The following is a 19,205-nucleotide window of genomic DNA, read 5'->3' as shown; positions in this document are numbered from 1 at the left end:
TGACCATAGCGCGTTGGTAGGTAGCCCCAGCATTCTTTAAGCCAAATGGCATGACTCGATAACAGAACACTCCCCACTGAGTGATGAAGGCGGTTTTCTCCTTGTCTTCTTCATCCATGGGGATTTGGTTGTACCCGGATGCCCCATCAATACATGAACATCTGCCCAATCCTGTAGCATTGTCTACTAGCACGTCTATATGTGGGAGAGGGAAATCATCCTTTAAGCTCGCTTTATTGAGATCCCTGTAATCAACGCATACCCTGACTCTCCCGTCTTTCTTCATTACTGGGACGACATTAGCTATCCACTGAGAGTATTTAACCACTTCCAAAAACCCAGCATCATACTGCTTTTTGACTTCATCCCTAACTTTGAGTAACGTGTCAGGGTTCATTCTTCTTAGCTTTTGCTTTACTGGAATCGCCCCGGGAATTAGGGGAATCTTGTGTGTTGCAATCTGAGGATCTAAACCAATCATATCGTCATAGCTCCATGAAAATACATCCAAGAATTCTTTGAGCAAACTGACCATATCTTCTAATTCCCCACTCTCCACAATCTTAAGTTCCCTTTTTATTTCTTTTGTGCCTAGATTGATGGTATGCGTTTCATCCCCGCAAGGCACCAAGGAAGGTTCACCTCTCTCACCCCGTTCTTCTATAGGTTCTTCTTTAGAGTCACTTGAAGTAATTGCAGTTATGGGAGTTTCAAAATTAACGTGAGGAATTTTTGAGTCTATTGAATTATTAGGCGTTAATTGATGAATAGTCCTGAAGAAATGAAAGTAGAATATATTATAAGGGTGGAGTTCAAAAGGAAAAGAGAATTGGATGCAAAATGCGCTATTAATTCATTAATATTTGTATCATAAGAAAAGGGTCCATTTACAGCATTGCACTTGTCACCATAGACGAAATGAGCAAGTGTAGATAACAAAATGTACTTTACTCGAGATTAAGCACAAGAAGGTCCTCTGCTTCCCAATTGTCCAGTTCCTGCCCCTCAGAATCGGCGAGATCAGAGCTTCATATAGGGAGTCCAGTTGTATGACATCAACAGATGGTTCTTCGAGTGACTCTTCACCATTCTCGGGATTCTTAAGGATTGGTTTGGTGAAGCCATCTATGATTTTTGGGACAACCTTCATTTTCCCGACTCTCTGGTCAAATCTCTGATCCCAAAGGAGGTTCCTTCTCCAAAATCGCCCATCCATAAGAGCATCTTCCTCAAATCCCAGGCCGAAACGGCCAATCTTCTGGATAGCCGGTATGGGTTCAACAATCCCCTGTAATGTGGCACCTAACCCCTTGCTTATCTCATATCCGCTCTTAAGTATCACCTTTGCAACCATGGCTGTGGTCCCTTCATCCCTCAGGATAGTTTCTTGCAACTTTAGAGCCTGGAAAGAACTTTCCAAGGACTTTTCAGCTGCTTCCACATAAGGAAGTGATTGCGGCTTGGTGACCAGCATGGCTTCCTCCCCCTTCACAGTGATGATTCTGCCGTCCATGATGTATTTAATTTTCTAATGCAAGGTCGAAGGTACGGCATTTGCTGAATGGATCCAAGGCCTTCCTAGCAGCATGGTGTATGCAGGTTCAATGTCCATCACTTGGAATGTGACGTTGAAAGTGCATGCCCCGATTTGAAGCGGCAAATCAATGTCTCCCAGTACCTCCCTCCTTGTGCCGTCGAAGGCTCTAACCACCATGGTACTTTGGCGTATGTTTGATCGATCGACAGTAGTCTTGCCAAGGTGGCATTGGGCAAAACATTAAGGGCCGATCCGTTGTCGATCAAAACCTTGGCAACTATGCACCCCTTACATTTGACTGTCACGTGTAAAGCCTTGGTGTGCTTTAAGCCAGCAGGGTCTATCTCTTCTTCTGAGAAAGTAACAAAACTGGATGCCTGAATTTGTCTTACTATCTTCTCGAATTGCCCCGGTGTGATGTCAGGGTTTACAAAGGCCTGATCCAGAATCTTTTATAGGGCTTGGCGATGCACCTCTGAACTTAAGATCAATGACAGCAACGAAATCCGTGCAGGCGTCTTCCTCAGTTGCTCGACAACGTCATATTCACTTTGCTTCATTATCTGAAGCAACAGCTCCTCTTCTCCACTCGATCCAACAGGTTCTCCTTTCTCAACCTCTTTTTCCGTGTTTTCCTGTGTCTCTTCCATTTTTACTTTCCCTCTCTTCTTTTCCTTCTCATCATCCCCTTAACATCTCCCGCTTCGGGTTATAAATTCCACCTCTTGCTCAGGTGGGGAGGAGTTGCTGGTAGTGACGGGCTCGGGGTTTGATTGGGGAGTGGCATTACCGGAGGGTCCGGTGTAAGTCATTCTGAAGTGTTCATGGGGAGCGAAACACGGTTTAAGAGGTGTTGAGGGTGGGGCATGGGTAAGGCTAGGAGTTGATGTACTGCCTGATGCTTCTTGAGTGAAGACTTGGAAATTATAGTTCCAAGGCACAGCATGAGTGTTTTTGAAAGGGAGCTGAGGCGGGGTTCGGATGACTGTTACTGGTGGTGGTGTTGTTGGGGCGTTAGGAGCATAGAAGGTTAATCTGGGATTGGGGGTTGAGGCATTCTGGCCGAATCTGGCGGTATTTACTTCGCCCTCCATTTTCGATCTTTTCTGGCATCTTAAAATTTTGAGGGACAGCAAGTTTTGGACCTCTTGCCGAAATCCCTCACAGTCTCGCAACTCATGGTCAGCTGCCCCTCCATGGTAGAGACATCCCATGCCCCTTTCTGCTCCTGAAGCCTGGGGAAAAAGATAGCCCTCCCTTACTGCCATAACAAATATTTCCTCAAAGTAAGGAATCAGCTGATCCATCTCTGCAGTTAACTTCTCATCCCCGGACTCTACCATGTTCACACCACTGCCTGTACCATGATTGGGCAGAGGGTCTGAAGTGAAGTTAGGGAGGGAGCCATTCCCTTTAATCTTTAACCACCCATTTCTAATCAGGGCCTGTACTCTCCCTCTAAGGGCCCCGCAGTTGTCAGTTGAGTGCCCGAGTGCCCCTCCATGATACTCGCATCGGGCACTGGCATCATACCACCTGGGGTATGGTGGCTGAATTGGGTCAAGGGGGATTGGCACTATTTGATTTATACCAACGAGGTATCGGTATATTTCGCTGAGTAGAAGGGGAAGAGGTGGATCAGGATTTCTCTGTGGTCTAGAATCATTTTGGGGTGGTCTTGATTGGATAGGTTGAGGAGGTGGTTTGGGTTGGTAAGTTGTTGGTGGTGGATACTGTGGGCGCAGATGAGGATAATTTGGGAAAGGGGGTGGAATGTTTGCAATTGTCGGGCCATGAGAAGGAGGATATGGCTGGAAATTATTCTGAGGGGATGAAGATGGGGTGTTCTATCGGGTGATGGAGTGCATATCACTTTCCTTCTTTTTGCCAAAACTGGCAGTCTTCTTTGTAGGATTCTCAGTCACCTCCTGCAATCGTCCTAACCTGAGGTTAGCTTCGATTCTCTCGTTAGCTTGAATGATGTCTGAGAAGCTATTGGAGGTATTTCCAATCATCAAATTAAAATATGGAGCCTTCAACGTCTCAATGAACAAGGAGTAGAGTTCATTATCAGTAACCGGAGGATACACCTCCGCTGCCTTTTCTCTCCACCTCTGGGCATACTCTTTGAAACTTTCCCTGTCTCTCTGCACCAGATTTTGAAGGTCTCTCCTTGTGGGGGCGACGTCACAGTTGAATTTATACTATTTTAAGAAGGCGTCGGCCAAATCTTTCCAAGAGCGCAGCTTGCTCCTGTTTAACTGAATGCACCATCTCAGGGCTGCCCCGGAGAGACTTTCGTGGAAGAAATGGACCAAGAGTTTATCATCTTCTGTCAGGGCAGACATCTTGGCAATGTAAGTGGCTAGGTGGATACGAGAGTGTGAGTTCCCGATGTATTTGTCCAAATTCAGGACCTTGAATTTGGGTGGTACTACCACATCTGGTACCAGTCTGAGCGATGATACATCTACTGAATCGTACATATTTAGTCCCTCTATTGCTCTTAATCTCTCTTCTAGAGTAGATAACTTCTCGTTCTCTCTTATTTTACTTTCTCCTCCCACTGCATGAGCTATTCCCCCAGTTGGGAAATAAGGGGCAGGATGAACCGGAGGGATCGAGATTGAAGGGTGTGTCTCAGCATTTGGGACAGCCGGGTAGTAGGGGAAGGGTAGGTCATTATTCAGGGGAGTCGGATTGACAGTGATCGTCGAATCCGGAATAGGTGGCTGGAAAGTAAAAGAGGTTGAAGCCTGATGAGAATCAATCGTTGTAGGAGGTAGGGGAGATAGTGGCAAGTTTGGTTCTGGTGTGGGTTTATTTTGGGACATCTCCCTTATCAGTTTCATGAGCTCTGAGACTTGGTCTCTTAATTTGGAAACTTGTCCCTGCAGGTTCTGGACTTGTTCCTGATCTTCCATTAGCCTCTTTGTTCGTGACCTTGTTAAGTGCACTCGTCTTGGTTGAACTACTTGTTTGGTCAGGCTTGCTTTATTTAAAGCAATGTTGATTTCCTGTGCGAGGAAAAAAAGAAGTCTTTAAATGAATTTTGAATTTCGTAAAAATTTAATGGTCCTATTTTGGACAAAGGATACGGTGGCATCTGAAAGCCAAGAATGGGATCTGCAGAAGAATAATTGCATCCATTTTATCACGGCATCGCTTGATAGTCTGACGGTGAATGACTGGATTGAATGCGTGTCTATGATACCTGTCCATATGGCGCATTCAACTTTTAGCGTAACCCTAACAAGGATAGTTCCTACGGGAGTCATACTATTCATTCATAATTTGCTAAACAATGGCCCAAAGCTATTTCATTAATTGAATAGTTCATACATAGCACTCTTTACATTGGCCTAGGCTCAGGGAGACTCTTTATAATGTAATGACATCTTTTGAGATACTCATAAAGCCTTTCTTCTTGTCTGGCTGGGTCGAATACCTTCAGGGCATACTCGGATTCTGGCAAGAGCTCTTGTTTCCCCTGTGCTATCATTCTCTCCAGCTGGTTAACATTTTCCCTTAGCTCTTGATGGAGAGTAGCTTGTCTTTCTTTTTCCTTTCTTTCTTTAGCACATTCTTTTAAAATATCATTGATAAGCTGTGCCTGTTCTTTTAGTTCAAGCTTTGTCTTTTTCCCTTCTTGTTTGTACTCTTCCATGAGTATCTCTTGGTATTCCATTTTCTCTTGGAGCTTGCTATTCCGGACTTCTACCTCTCTTATTGTAGCTTGGAGGGAGATCTTTTCCCCTTCCCATCGTGTTTCTTGTTCCTCAAACTCTGTCTTCCTGGTCATTGCCTCTTCCCTGAGCCTTCTTACCTTTCTTTTGAGGATTCGCTATTGGTCCTCCAACTGTCTTATTCGTTCTTGTAATTGCCGGTTCTCGGTATCCGCCTTTTGTAGAGAGTCGGCCGAACGAGCACTAGCTTTGTCTGAAAGGATGTTCCGATGAGGGATGCTACCTTCGAGTTCGGTTGGATAGGCAGTTAGGTGTCTTTGATCCCTGCTGGCTCTCCATTCAAGATAATCTCCTGTGGTGCTTGGACCTTTAGGTGATCTCTCCATCATAGTGACACTTTCCCAAGATTTTCGGGCTATTTTCAATTCTTCCTCACTACCGAGCTCATGATAGAAGTGACCTTGATGATATTCTTCAATACTGAATGCGGACTGGGTTGAGCCGAACTGCCTCATTACCAATGCTAGGATGTAACTCGTGTGTCCGGTCACTCCGATTAGAGATACTGAACAATTAACCGCTGTGACGAACAAAATGGATTGACCCGACGTCCACAATTTCTTCCAGCAGTAGTCGTGACTGTTGAAGCTCAGAATCCGCTCTTGCCACTGCAGCTCGTTCTTTGGGCTGATTACCAATCTGGTCATTTTCTCAATAAGAGGCTGGTCTGGGTACCAAGTTAACCCCTTTGTTTCTATAGGGCACATGTGACTGACGATCCAGAGGTGCAACAATTGAGAACAACACTTAATGGATCCCCTGCCTTATTGTCTACAGTAAGTAAGAGTCAATAGAGTCTCTACAAGGATTGCCGGTATTGGGTTAACCTTCTGCTTCTCTACTGCCCAGAATATCTCCGTGACACTGCAGGTTATGATTCCTGAAGGCCCAGGGAACAAGATCAGGCCATAGATCCCTAAAGCTAGTGCTAATGAAGCCTGCTCCCATTGTTCATTCTGAATGTATAAGTCCAACCACTTCTTGAGGTAAGTCCAATACCATCCATGCATATTTCCTTTGATAGTTTCTCTTGCCTTTGCTTCTTCTGGGGGAATCCCCAACATATGTGTGAATCGTTTCCAGGTCTGCCTATGCTCGAGGTGTAGGTAGATCCGATTCTGTGCCACATAGGGAATTTCTAGCAGTGCCTGATATTCTTCCATAGTGGGGGTTGTATCAATGTCGTTGAAGGAGAACACCCCATACTTGGGATTCCAAACCGATAGCATGGCCTTCAATGCCGAAACTTGGACTTTGACCCGTATTAAGGTCACAATCCACCCATATTTTTCCTCGAATTGTGCCTTGACGTGATCAGGAAGCGACCTCCAACTACTAGATAGACCCTCGAGACCAGTCATTCTGACCTCGACTTTGCTTAGGTCTAATGGATGTAACAGGCTAGTATCTGCCCTGGTGATATCACTTTGGGGCACTGAATTATGAGGCAGTCCGGACCACGGTTCAGCATTCTGTTCTGGTCTAGGAACTTCTTCCGTCGACTGACTCGAGGATGCCATATTAAAATTAACGCCTATTCTTTTACAGACCCTAATTCTGTGATGCTTGTGGAGAAAACTTGTTAGCAGGGCAAATTTAGGTAATTTTGAATCATACTGTTGGCGAGGTGATACTTACACATTTATCAAAGTAGGAAAATATGTAGGTCCTACTAACAGTATGATCCAAAATTTCCCTTAAAAAAATAATATGAGAAAACACAAACAGAGTAGGGTGAGAGCAAGTATGTTCCTTTTGTCCTAAAATAAGGAAAACCCTAGTACCGGGTAAGTGCTATCTAATCGAATAGTTCTATCTTAGGAGGTAGCTTGCTACGGCTTCCAGCTATTGTGATAGTTTATCTCAAGGTCTAATTTTCTAAAAAGCCACAGGTTCCCAAATTGCCCCTACTGTAAACAGTAGAGCCCCATTCCATCACCATGATACTAACGGGAGAGTTCCACAAGTATCACAGTAAATAGAACGAGTTTCAATCTGAGCAGAAGCCTTCACGGATACTAACGGGGTAAAACCCATGGGTACCGCTACATGACTCCCTCCTATTTTCCTAAAGGGTGAGAAAGCCGGGTATAGGGCTGAAGTGTGTGAGGACTTTGTGTAAGTACTCAGTGTGTGAAGGGACATATTTACCTCTTCCCTTCGTGAGGGGGACAGTTTTTTTGCATTCTTGTTTTAACGAGAGTTGCTGTGTGAAATAAGACGAGCAAAAATGGTTAGAATAATAACAAATTGATATATCGAGACTTTCGAATTTTGCAGATAAAAGCCCCCTAATTATGATTTCAATTCATAAGAGCATAAAATTAGATCTATTCTTGGACCTCTAAATGATGAGTTAAAAAAAAAGTCCCCAGCAGAGTCGCCAAGCTGTCGCAAGGTATTTTGCGGTCGCCTGGACGAAAGCTCTTCACTGAAGTGGGAAAAGTGAGGAGTCGCCACCTTAATTTTGAGGGAAATTAAAGAAAACCATTTGTGAAAATAAATTAAAAGAAACCACTTTAAAAACAGAGATTCTAGGTTCAGGGTCCGTATACGGGCGGGGAAGGTGTTAGGCACCCCGCCTCGTCCCTCAATGAGGGCAAATAAATTTAATGTCATGCTCTTCTATAAATTAAAAGGGTAATTAGGGGTTGGAGTAGTGATGATGTTAATCCTTTGTGCAAAATAAAGGAATGTTTGATATTTCACTCATTTTTGGGTTGCCCAGGAACACAAGTTCGTGAGGTGACCCTTTAGTGAATAGGTGTTTGAGTGAGGTAGTCTCGTGTATTAGGATCATGTTATTTAGTTTGAATTTTGTTAAGAGAGCTCGGGCAGGGAACTTCCCCTGATCTCTAGATATACTTTATTAAGAGTTTTGAGTGGGAATTTTCGGATAAGAACTCTCCTCCGATCTCCCTGTTTATTTGACTGAGGATCAGGTAAGAACTCTCCCTCGACCTCTTTGGTTCAAAAATTTAAATGAAGGATCTCGGATAAGAACTCTCCTCCGATCTCCGCTTTTATTTGACTGAGGATCAGGTAAGAACTCTCTCCCGACCTCTTAAAGTATTTGGTTTAGAATTCTTAATGAAGGATCTCGGATAAGAACTCTCCTCTGATCTCCGTTTTTGTTCGAATGAGGATCGGGTAAGAACTCTCCCCCGACCTCTTAAAGTATTCGTTTTAAGACTGAGCTTTTCACCGATCTCGTATACGACTCTCTTGTCCGAACTCTTTGGCTGGCTACATCCGATCTCTTTCAGTCACCATCCGAACTCAATTTGATTTTAAGAAGTCTTTTATGTAATATTCATATCATGCTGATATTATTTTCATACTTTGATAAAATTAGAGTTTCAAAAATGGTAATAAAAATTTCACAAGGTGCCATTTGTATTTCGGACAAACTGTCTTTCCAAACCTGTTGAAAACAGTTTAATATGATAATATCAAAATCTCAAACATTTCACAGTCTCTATTTCTCAGTAAAGTTAATAGACTTTTACAGTCATTAAATAGTTCCATAATACAGTCCATAATAATTTAAATATATCTAGAAAATCTTCATGTTATTTAATATGTACAAAATATTACAAACTTTAGAGCTTTCATAACATTACAAAATATAAGGCTGAATTTCAAAATATACAACAAAAGTACAAAATACAAGATATCATAAGTCCTACCATGTATGCAATGCAGTGCAGATAACTCTGGACTCCTGTACAGATCTGATGTCTCACCCGGTCGTAGGTCTGCTGGGCTCCCCAGCTGTGTCTCCAATACCTACGCGTTACAAAAGCAACGTGCTAAGCAATTTTGCTTAATGGTGCCAAATATAAAGAAATATACACTAAAATAAAGTAAATAAAGTGTTTACGAATTTATAACATTGATATACTTTGCAGTTGTTGATTCTACTTTTATTTGCTAACTTTTGGTAGTGTTATATGTCAGTAGACTGGATTTAGCTATTTTAATTTAATAGTACTTGAATTACTACCCGTGTAGCCTATATATTGACCAGACTGGATAATCGGATATACTGGCACTGGGTACCTAGTAACTCGGGCCGTCACACCATCAGTCACAAAGTGTCTCCTAGTGTGCAAATAGCGTGGCTAAAAAGCCATATAGTCAATCTGGCGATAAGCCAATAATAAATACACAATATGTATAGCCATAGGCTATTAAAGTCACAGTGCGGCATAATAAGCCGTAAAAACACAGTAGGGCATGAAGCCATTTACAGAATAGCTGTCAGAAATCCTATTGGCATGCCAACCTATCCAAACTAGTCAACTAGGCAAACTAGGGCACTATAGATTAATTGTTTAATTCTTCAATTTTTTAGAGTTTACTAACTATTATGTAATTCATAAGTTAATGCATATGTTGACCTTTTTAGGTACTATGGATAAGTTGTTTCTAGCATCAACACGTCACATATTGTAATTCAATATGCCACATATTGTAATTCAATATGCTGTCAATATAGTGCAATTTACTATTTTTATAAGTTGGCATTCATTGCCAAATTGCTTCAAACATCATTGTATGTAAATGTCAAATTCTCAATTTTTGGTGTGCTAGATTGGTCTAGCTTAAAGTCCTATTTCTCTTGGTTTTTAGCTTCTGGTCAAAGAAGCAAAATTGTAGCTCAATGTCTCATTGCACGCGGGGCAAAATTTCAGGTCATTCTGAGTTGTATAGACCAAGATATTGTCAATGTAACACCTCGAACCTCCGAGTAATGAATAGTACCATTTTTTGTCCGTGACTAGTACTATTTAAAGACACCTTGATGATAAAAAATAAATAGAAAATTAATTGAGATAGACACAATAAAAATTCTAGTGGTTGGAGTCTGATAGTTACAATTGGTATCAGAGTCCAAGTAACAATTCAGGTAAGAGGAAAAGCTTTGGGGGACCAAGTAACAGAGGATCTAGTAGGGGAAGATTCTCAGGGCAAAGGCCACCTAGATCCGGATAGGCAAAAGTCCTACATTAACCTAAAGAGAAGAGATATTCAGTACAGTGTGGGTGACAAGATGTTCCTGAAAGTTTTCCCATGGAAGGGGATCATGAGATTTGGTAGAAAGGGGAAACTAAGTCCTCACTTCATTGGGCCGTATGAGGTTCTGGAAAGAGTGGGTCCATTGGCATATATACTTGCATTGCCTCCAGAGTTGGAAAAGATTCATAATGTCTTCCATGTCTCCATGTTGAGGAGGTACAGATCAGACCTCTCACATTTTACCAGTAGAGGAGATTGAGGTGAATCCAGACCTGACATATGATGAAGAGCCCATAATGATCTTGGCACATGAGGTGAAGCAACTGAGGAATAAGCAAATACCTCTAGTGAAAGTGTTGTGGAACCATCATTTAGGCCAGGAGGCTACATGGGAGCGTGAGGAGGACATGAGAAGACAGTACCCACAGCTATTCAGAGAATGAAACCAGGTAAATTTTGAGGACGAAATTTATTTTTAAGGAGGGGAGAATTGTAACACCCCAAACCTCCGAGTTATGAATAGTACCATTTTTGGTCCGTGACTAGTACTATTTAAAGACACCTTGAGGATCAAAAATAAATAAAAAATTAATTGAGATAGACACAATAAAAATTCTAGTGGTTGGAGTCCAATCGTTACAGTCAATTTACTAAAACTAGACAGATTGCACATTTAGTGCAAAATTTGATCAATTTTAGGTCACTTTTAGTTCTGGTAGTTTTGGTACTCGAAATTATGCAAGCTATTTGACTTGGTTCTGGTCATTTCTGGACTTTGGTGTCTTCATAAGAATTGTAGCTCTATATCTAAGCTATCCATGGTAAAAATTTCAGGTCAATTGGACCTATTTTGAGTGAGTTATGGTCATCCTAATGATTACTGTTCATATGGTAAAAAATATGGGTTGCAAGGTTGCTATTCCGGATTTGGTCATTTTTAAGGTCAGTTTCTAGGCAGAATTTTGGCAACATTTCTACATGAAAGTTGGCCTATTTGGTGTCTAGTTTCACTCTCCATTGGCCTCATACCAATTGGGTTCACAGTTTGGCACTTATGACCTAATTTAGGTACTGCCATCAATACACAACCTGCACAAAACACTTACACTTCCAATTTGATATTCCTTCTCCTCCTCATTACTTCAATATTCAATCAATGGCAGTTCCATATATATATATTGTACACAATTCCAGCAAACAATTTTGGGTAGAACATTCAAGTGCTCAATGCACACAATTCATCATTAAGTTCAACATTCACTTCCACCAAAATTCAACATATCTCCATATCAATATTACACAGACACTTTAATATACTCATACTTCAATATCAATTGCACATGCTGCCCACAATTTAACACTAGCATATTTCATTAATAAACTTTATATTCACACACAAATTCATGATTTAATAGGCTGCCAAACATGGCAGTTTTCCCAAAGCATTAAGGTTCCATTTCACACTCTTAATTCATTACATTCACATACTTAGATTTTAACTTACTACATCCTCCATTTGAGTTAATCAGCCTTAATTTCCATCCATTAGAGGTAAGAAAAACTCAAATACAACACATATTCATGGCTGCCAAAAATGAACCATTTCATTTCTCACTATTCTCTTCATTTCTCTTCACCAAAATACTCACCTCAACCTAAACACAAGGTTTACTAAAGCAAGAGAGAGGTTTTGGACACTTACCTCTTGAGAGCTTTCCCAAAACCTAATCAATTCATTCCTTTCTTATTCCCAAAAGCTTCCTTGAGTTGAGTGTGCAAGCTTTAATGAAGAAATTATGGTGAAAGATGGCTTGAAAATGGTTGCATGGTGGTTGAACAAACTTCAGCTATGGAGGATTCATGGAGTTTTCCATTCGGCTGGTTCTTATCTTTGAGGTTGAAGATGGTAGTTTCAGTCCACTAAAGCTTAATATGGGTCCCTTAAGATGTCACTAGTAGAGCGCTAACTTGGTTAAATAATTCATTAATCTTAATTTCCTTAATTTTGCTCATTTGCCATTAATCTTTTACTATTTACACATTGTATCCTATTTTAATTTTTCATGACATTTCCTAAGTGCAATATCATTTATTCTTAATGGACATTGAGGTCAAAAGGCAACTCTTGGTGTCAAATGACCAAAATACCCCATTTCGTGTTATATTCCCGATTTTTCGGTAACACCGATTTTTGTCTGTTTCTCGATTTTTCGTTTTTCTTTGTACTAATTTATTAATTTTTATTTGATAATTCTAGTGTCAATTATATTTCAATAGACCTTTACTTAAATCCTGAAATTAAATTCCGAGGGTTTTCCGCGGTCCTGGGGTCGGCAACGGCCTTCCCAGTGCGGTCACCCATCGCTGCTGTGCTGGCTCGTTTAACTTAGCCTCATTTTCTCTCTTTCATTTTTCTTTGATGTTTTTTGTATTTTCTTTTTATTTATTTCATCATTATATGTCTGTTCACTATCACCGAAGTGTAGTTCTAGACATCCTGACTTGCCTGGACTGTTATTTGGTCACTGGAGCAACAAAACGTACAGAACACGTACAATGGGGTTGTTACAGGCCAGCTTAAAACCCCTAAGGCCTGTAATAAGCTAAACTATTCCTTAACCTAATCCTAAAGCCCATATTGAGCCAAATTTCAAGAAATCAACCAGATAGAGTTCGGCCATAACATGGATCATCCAACGGGGAGTTTTTAACTCACCCAACCTATAAGCACAATATATAATAATTTGGGCAGCTCAGCTCACCCTCCACATACTCATCATGTTATAAAATCAAATGGGAGCTCAGCTTCCTCATCCAATCCTATCATATATGCATTTAATAGATTTATAGATCCAACACGGTATTATATTACAGACCCAAATCAAATAAAATACTTTTAACACATACGAAGTTCTAGAATTTAGTAAAGTTTTACAAAATATAATAGATATTACTAGATAACTTGCGAATGAGAGAGACAAGTTAAAACTCAACAAGAAATCTCCTGTATCCTGAAAAAATAAGGTGAACAGGAGTGAATATTCTACTCAGAGAGTAAAATACCAATTTTAATTATAATTTTTATAGCTATTTAAAGCTAATGCATCCTAAAGAGTGGAATGCAACGTCTTTATAGTTTTCATACAATTCATATCGTAAACAACAAAAATGTAATTTAGAGCACTCACACACCCATATAATATTCAAACAGTATAAATATGAGAGCTGATCCCCTATACAGTTCTCTTGATCCAACCTCTGCCAGTGAGTACATCTCAAGCCGAACTTTCTCTTAATAGACCAAATGTGGCGGCCAACGAGATCATCTCGAGCCGTGCCTACCCCGACTTATCCATAAAAGGATTGGCTCCCAGCGAGTCAAGCTCCAGCCGCGTCTACCGGTCCTGTCTATATCCAAATCGCTAACACACGCACAATATAAAACCAAATTACCGTAAAGCAACATCCATAACATTTCATCAAATAAAGATATAATATAAAATGTGCATAGTATTTAACTACATAAATATATATTTATAAGTGATGCATGGGCATGCATGAACATATAATAATATTAAAATTATAATTAAAATCAATATTTTACTCACAGACGTAAACCGATGTTAAAGTGGTGGCTCGGAGGAGGAAGGTTGTCTCGGCTCACCTGACAATTACATTACATTTATTTAATATAATTGACTCAATATAAGCTTAAAAAGAACTAAAGACACCATAAGTTGTACCGAAAATTCGGCAGAGTTTTCCCTATACCTAAGACTTACCCAACCTCCAAAAGGGCTCAAAAATACACTTCTATATCCACAAGTCTCACGACCACAACTCAATCATATCACATGGCCCCTCCTGGGCCCATCCAAACAGTCAACAACCACAATTTAAAAAATTACCATTTAGTCCTTCCAATTAACCCTTTTGCAAAAACTACCCAAATGAGTTCTAAAAATTCTAAAATTTTGCCCTTCGGTATTTAGCAATATTAGCAAGCTAATACAAAAGAAATTATAATTTTCTAACTACCCACGAATATTTAATAGATTTTTAATCTAAACCCGAAACTAAATAATTAAGGAAACTTAGGGTTCGAGCTTACCTACGCCAATTCGGATATTGGAAACGTATCCATGACGTCTGAAAATGCTGGGGTAGCTTATAATCTTGACCCGGTTCTAAAGTAGCTTCGGTCACTCGGCTATTCGGCCCGAAAATGCATACCTGTTCAACAGTCGAATTTTCGTTAATCGAATGTACGTACGCAAAGCCCATAACACGAGGGTTAGTACATAATTTTTACGGAATTTATTAAGCTCATTTAATGCCTGAAAAAATACTACGAAGTTCCGTGAGACCCACCGAAAAATAGTGTCGGAAAATTTTGAAATGGATATTGTTGCGAAGCTCTCGTCGAGGGGAGCACTCTGGTACTCTTGGATTTTTCGTGGGATTCACAGTTTGCAAGAAATCTAGCCCAAAAGTCAAAATGGGCTAAAACTTTCTAGGCAAAAATTGGACAAACCGCTTAATGGATTTTTATGTTCTTGGTGTCTATGGAAAGCTTTCGAGGTGTAGATGGATTTTGGGACAAGACCTGATCCAATCGGTGGACGAATCAGCTGAAATCGGTTCGAGAACTGAAGCAATGCGCATGCGTAGGGGGAGTTTTGGCACGATTTTCCGGCGTCCTAGAGCGTCGGCCAGTGGTGGGGAGGCGTCCAGGAGGGGCGCCAGTGGCCGGGGTAGGGCTGGGCGGCGATAGGGCGTGTGACACTCCTTACCCGTCTACTGTATATCCGAGTAAGATATGTCACACGATGTACCGGAACACTCTATTTTATCTCAATCATTTTTATTCTTCCTTAATTTATTTTCATCATAGTTTTGAATATAACTTGTGAAATATAATTCATTTAAGTCATTTATTGAAATTATAATTTATTTGAGATTCTGAAAATTTTATAGAAAATCCGGCAGAGTACCGGCTAAAAATGGAGAAAACAGTTCTTCGGAACCTGTGAAAAACACTTCCAATAATCATATTCAATCATTCTCAAACTCCAATATCATCAAAATCTCAATATTTTTCAACAACATTTCTCAATCATTCATTTCTCATGGTACTCATATATAAGCAATAAGTAAATACTCAAATTTTTTCATTCATAATTACAACTTTCATTATTTACATGAACATCAAAATACATTACATAAGTTTCATTTACACAAAAGAAAATAAAAGTTAGTTACAAAATACCAAAATGAAACCTAGTGTCCTACCAATGCACTGAAGATGGTGAGGTGACACGGACACTATACAGAGCTGCAGGAGGTCTCACCCAGTCTGTGGTCTACCGGGCTCTCGGTCAGGATCTCCAGTACCTACGCGTGACAAAAGCAACGCGCTAAGCAATAATGCTTAGTGGTGCCAATAATATAATAAAAAGAAATAACAAAAAATAAATATGTAGTGAATGTATTAAAGTCTCATTGTAAATAAATTTTCTTTAAGTATTTGTAGTCGTACTTATTTTGTACTGGTTATATTCGTTATTTCATTATATTTATCCACTTTCATTTTTTTGTTGCCCAAGTAACCTATACTTTGACGATCGGATCGATAAACGGTAACCGGCACTAGGTAACAAGTACCTCTGGCCGTCACACAATCGGTCACAAATGTTTCTCCAGGCAAATGTAATAATAAGTCAGAATAACTTTAGGCACAAGGCCAAGCCTCAACACAATGTCAGAATGGCTTAAAGCCATGAAATCACAGAATGGCATAATGCCATGTGCAGTACTGCTAACTGAACCCTATTGGCATGCCAAACTATCCAAACTAATCTTGTTAGGTATACTAGGGCATTTGATACTTTTGAATTTTATAATTTTTGAATTTCAAGTTTTGGTGTTACTATTCCCTTCATTAGTCAACAAAAATGTTGACTTTTGCATAGAAAATAGGTACATTGGTTTTAACACCCCCAACATACCACATTTTGCATTCAAAATTTGTTGGTATTGGTTAACAATACCATTTCTAAGCTTAAAATTAATGGAGCAGAATTTTCAGTTTTCATACCCAAATTTACTGTTCCATTAGTTGCTGTTGCAGTGGAAATTTGGGAAAATGATAAACATGAAAGTTGTTCCTTATTTTTTCTAGTTGGATTTCTTTTTTTGAATCACTCCATTTGGAGTTTTTTAGCTCAAGTTATGGTTCAAAAACCACAACTGGCCGGATTGAAAATTTTCAGGGCTGACCATATCTACAGTGCAGTGAACAGTGACTACAACTGCCTTGTTGGATAGGTTCTGGTCATAATTTGGGGTAGATTTCTTCATGAAAGTTATTGGTCTATATCTTAGCTTGTTTCTGTAAAAATTTCAGGTCAATTGGGCCATTCTACAATGAGTTATGGCCAAATGAACAATCACTGTTCATTTTGTCATTCTGCAGAAACTGGTTGCAGGACATCCAGATTGGAGCAAGTTTTTGGTCCACTTGCTTTGGTCTTTTGAGCATGGTTTCTTCACCAAAATTGTGTCATTAGGTGTCTAGTTTCATGTCCAATTGGCCAAACACCAATTGAACCTACACAGCCCAAGTTATGGCTGTCCCAACAGGCTGGACTCACAGCCACCCTGCTGGTTTCACTAGGCAGCATACCAAATCAGTTTGTAATGCTATAATTCACTCCAAGTTATGGTCAACTTACCTCAAATGGTCACTAATTGACCATTAAAATGTTCATTCACCATTACATAAGCAAAGTCCAAGTTTCTCTCCAAAACCCTAGCTCAAATTCAAGGTTCACACAACACATGTCATTTGGGCATACTAATCCATTTCAACTTTATGTCTACACATCAACACCATTTCTAAGCCATTTTAAATCCATCAAAACCATCAACACTATCCCTTCCTTAGGGCTGCCAAATTCCATGGTGTACATACACATAAGTTTTATTTCATTTAATTTACAATTTCATAGTCATTTTAAGTCCCTAACATGGAATAAAGAGAGAAATATGTATAAATAAGCACTAACCTTAGTAGGGCAGAATTTTCCCTTGTAAATTCCTCACTTTCTTTTGTTTTCTTGGCTGCCAAAGACTCTAGCAAGGTTGGGTGACAAATTTTGGTGAAGGGACCTAAGGGTTTTGGGGTAAGAATAGAGAGAAATTCAAGCTAGAAGGAAAAAAAGAAATGGAGGCTTCCATGGCTATGGTGGACGGGAATTGAGGAAAAAGGGTTCAGTTTTTTTCACTTCAATTTTCTACCCATTTGACTCATTTTAATTGATTTATGGACATGTGTCACAAGGTGATTGGGTGAGAGTGCTTAGTGACATAAGCATGAGGTCAAAATTGCAATTTTAATTCATTTTCTTTTCTTTTCATTGCTACTCATTTTCAATTCAATTTTTAGCAATATTTATTCACATTTTATGTCATAATAATTATTTACTTAACTGGACAAGTCAGCCAAAAATCGCCTCTGAAGGCGAAATGACCAAAATGCCATCTGTTTGGCTTAACGGGTCAAAATTGTCTGTACCGATTGAAAATTTTTTCTAAATATTTTCTTGGCATTCTAATGCCATAGGAAACTCAATGACCCTTCTCTGGAGTCCCAAAAATTATTTTATGAATTTTCTCTCGGGTCTAGGGCTCTTAGTTGCGAGAACCGCAACTTCCCACTGGGTTACCCATCGCTTGGGCATCGGCTCATTTAACTTGGTTGTATTTTATTTTTAAATTTTTTTTTAAATTTTTCTTATTAATATTTGAGTTAATTATGGTTCCTCACTTTAGTTTAAATATTTTTCCGGGCGTTCTAGCTGTCCGGACCGACACCGGTCACCGGAACAGTATAATGTACGGAGTTGCCACCGGGAGGGTGTTACAGGGTGGCAAGGGGAGGAGAAAGGAGAGACAAAATAGAGAGGGAAGGGAGGACGTCGGGGCACGTAGGAAGGAAGAAGAAAAAGAAAAGGGTCAGTCCGGTTTGATTCGGCCGGTCCGATTCAGAGTACCCAAAATTGAATTTTTACTCTATCCCGAGACAAAAAATGAGATCCAAAAATTTCGAAAAAAATTTCATAATTTATAGAATCTAAATATATTTTTAATTTTGCCATGTGATCTTTAAATTAATTTGTAAAAATTAACAAAATTTATTCATTTTGAAAAATCAAACCCGATTTCTAAAATTCAAAAATTTTCAAATAATTTTTCAAAATTTTAATAAAATAAAATATTAATATTTACCTATAAAATAAGTAATTTAAAAATTAGGGGTGTTACAAAAACATTTTTTCATCTATCAACCCTTTTGTGAATGATAAAAGCAATGTTGTTCTTCAACCCTAAAAAATCTTAATTTGCTGGATAAGATTATTAGGTTTATATGAATAAAATTAATATTCCTTTTTTAATTACCTCAATTTTTACTAACCATTTCTTGAGTTTATATATATATATACTATTAAACTTTTAATAAAAACATATAATTCTTAGATTTTAATTTATATATATGAAATATATATATGTTTGAAATAAGCTGACATTATATTTATATTAAATATATTTACTTTCATTTTATCTTATGTTTTAAATATAAATAATCACATATTTTAAAATAAAAATTTTCAATTAAATAATATCTAAAGTTAATCATTAAATTTATAATTAGGAAAAAATATATTAAAGTGAATTTTTTAATAAAATCATTATTTTTAATTACGCTAAATGTTAATTTTCAATTAAATGTTTTTAAGTCTTTGACTTTCACACGCTCACATATTTAATTTAATTATATTTTACATGTGTTATCTATAAAATAAATTATTAATTTTTTAAAATATATAATTTTTAAATTT

Source organism: Hevea brasiliensis, chromosome 4 (assembly GCF_030052815.1).
Source record: "Hevea brasiliensis isolate MT/VB/25A 57/8 chromosome 4, ASM3005281v1, whole genome shotgun sequence".
Taxonomy (NCBI): domain Eukaryota; kingdom Viridiplantae; phylum Streptophyta; class Magnoliopsida; order Malpighiales; family Euphorbiaceae; genus Hevea; species Hevea brasiliensis.
The sequence above is the reverse complement of the archived record's forward strand: the minus strand, read 5'-3'. Positions refer to the sequence as shown.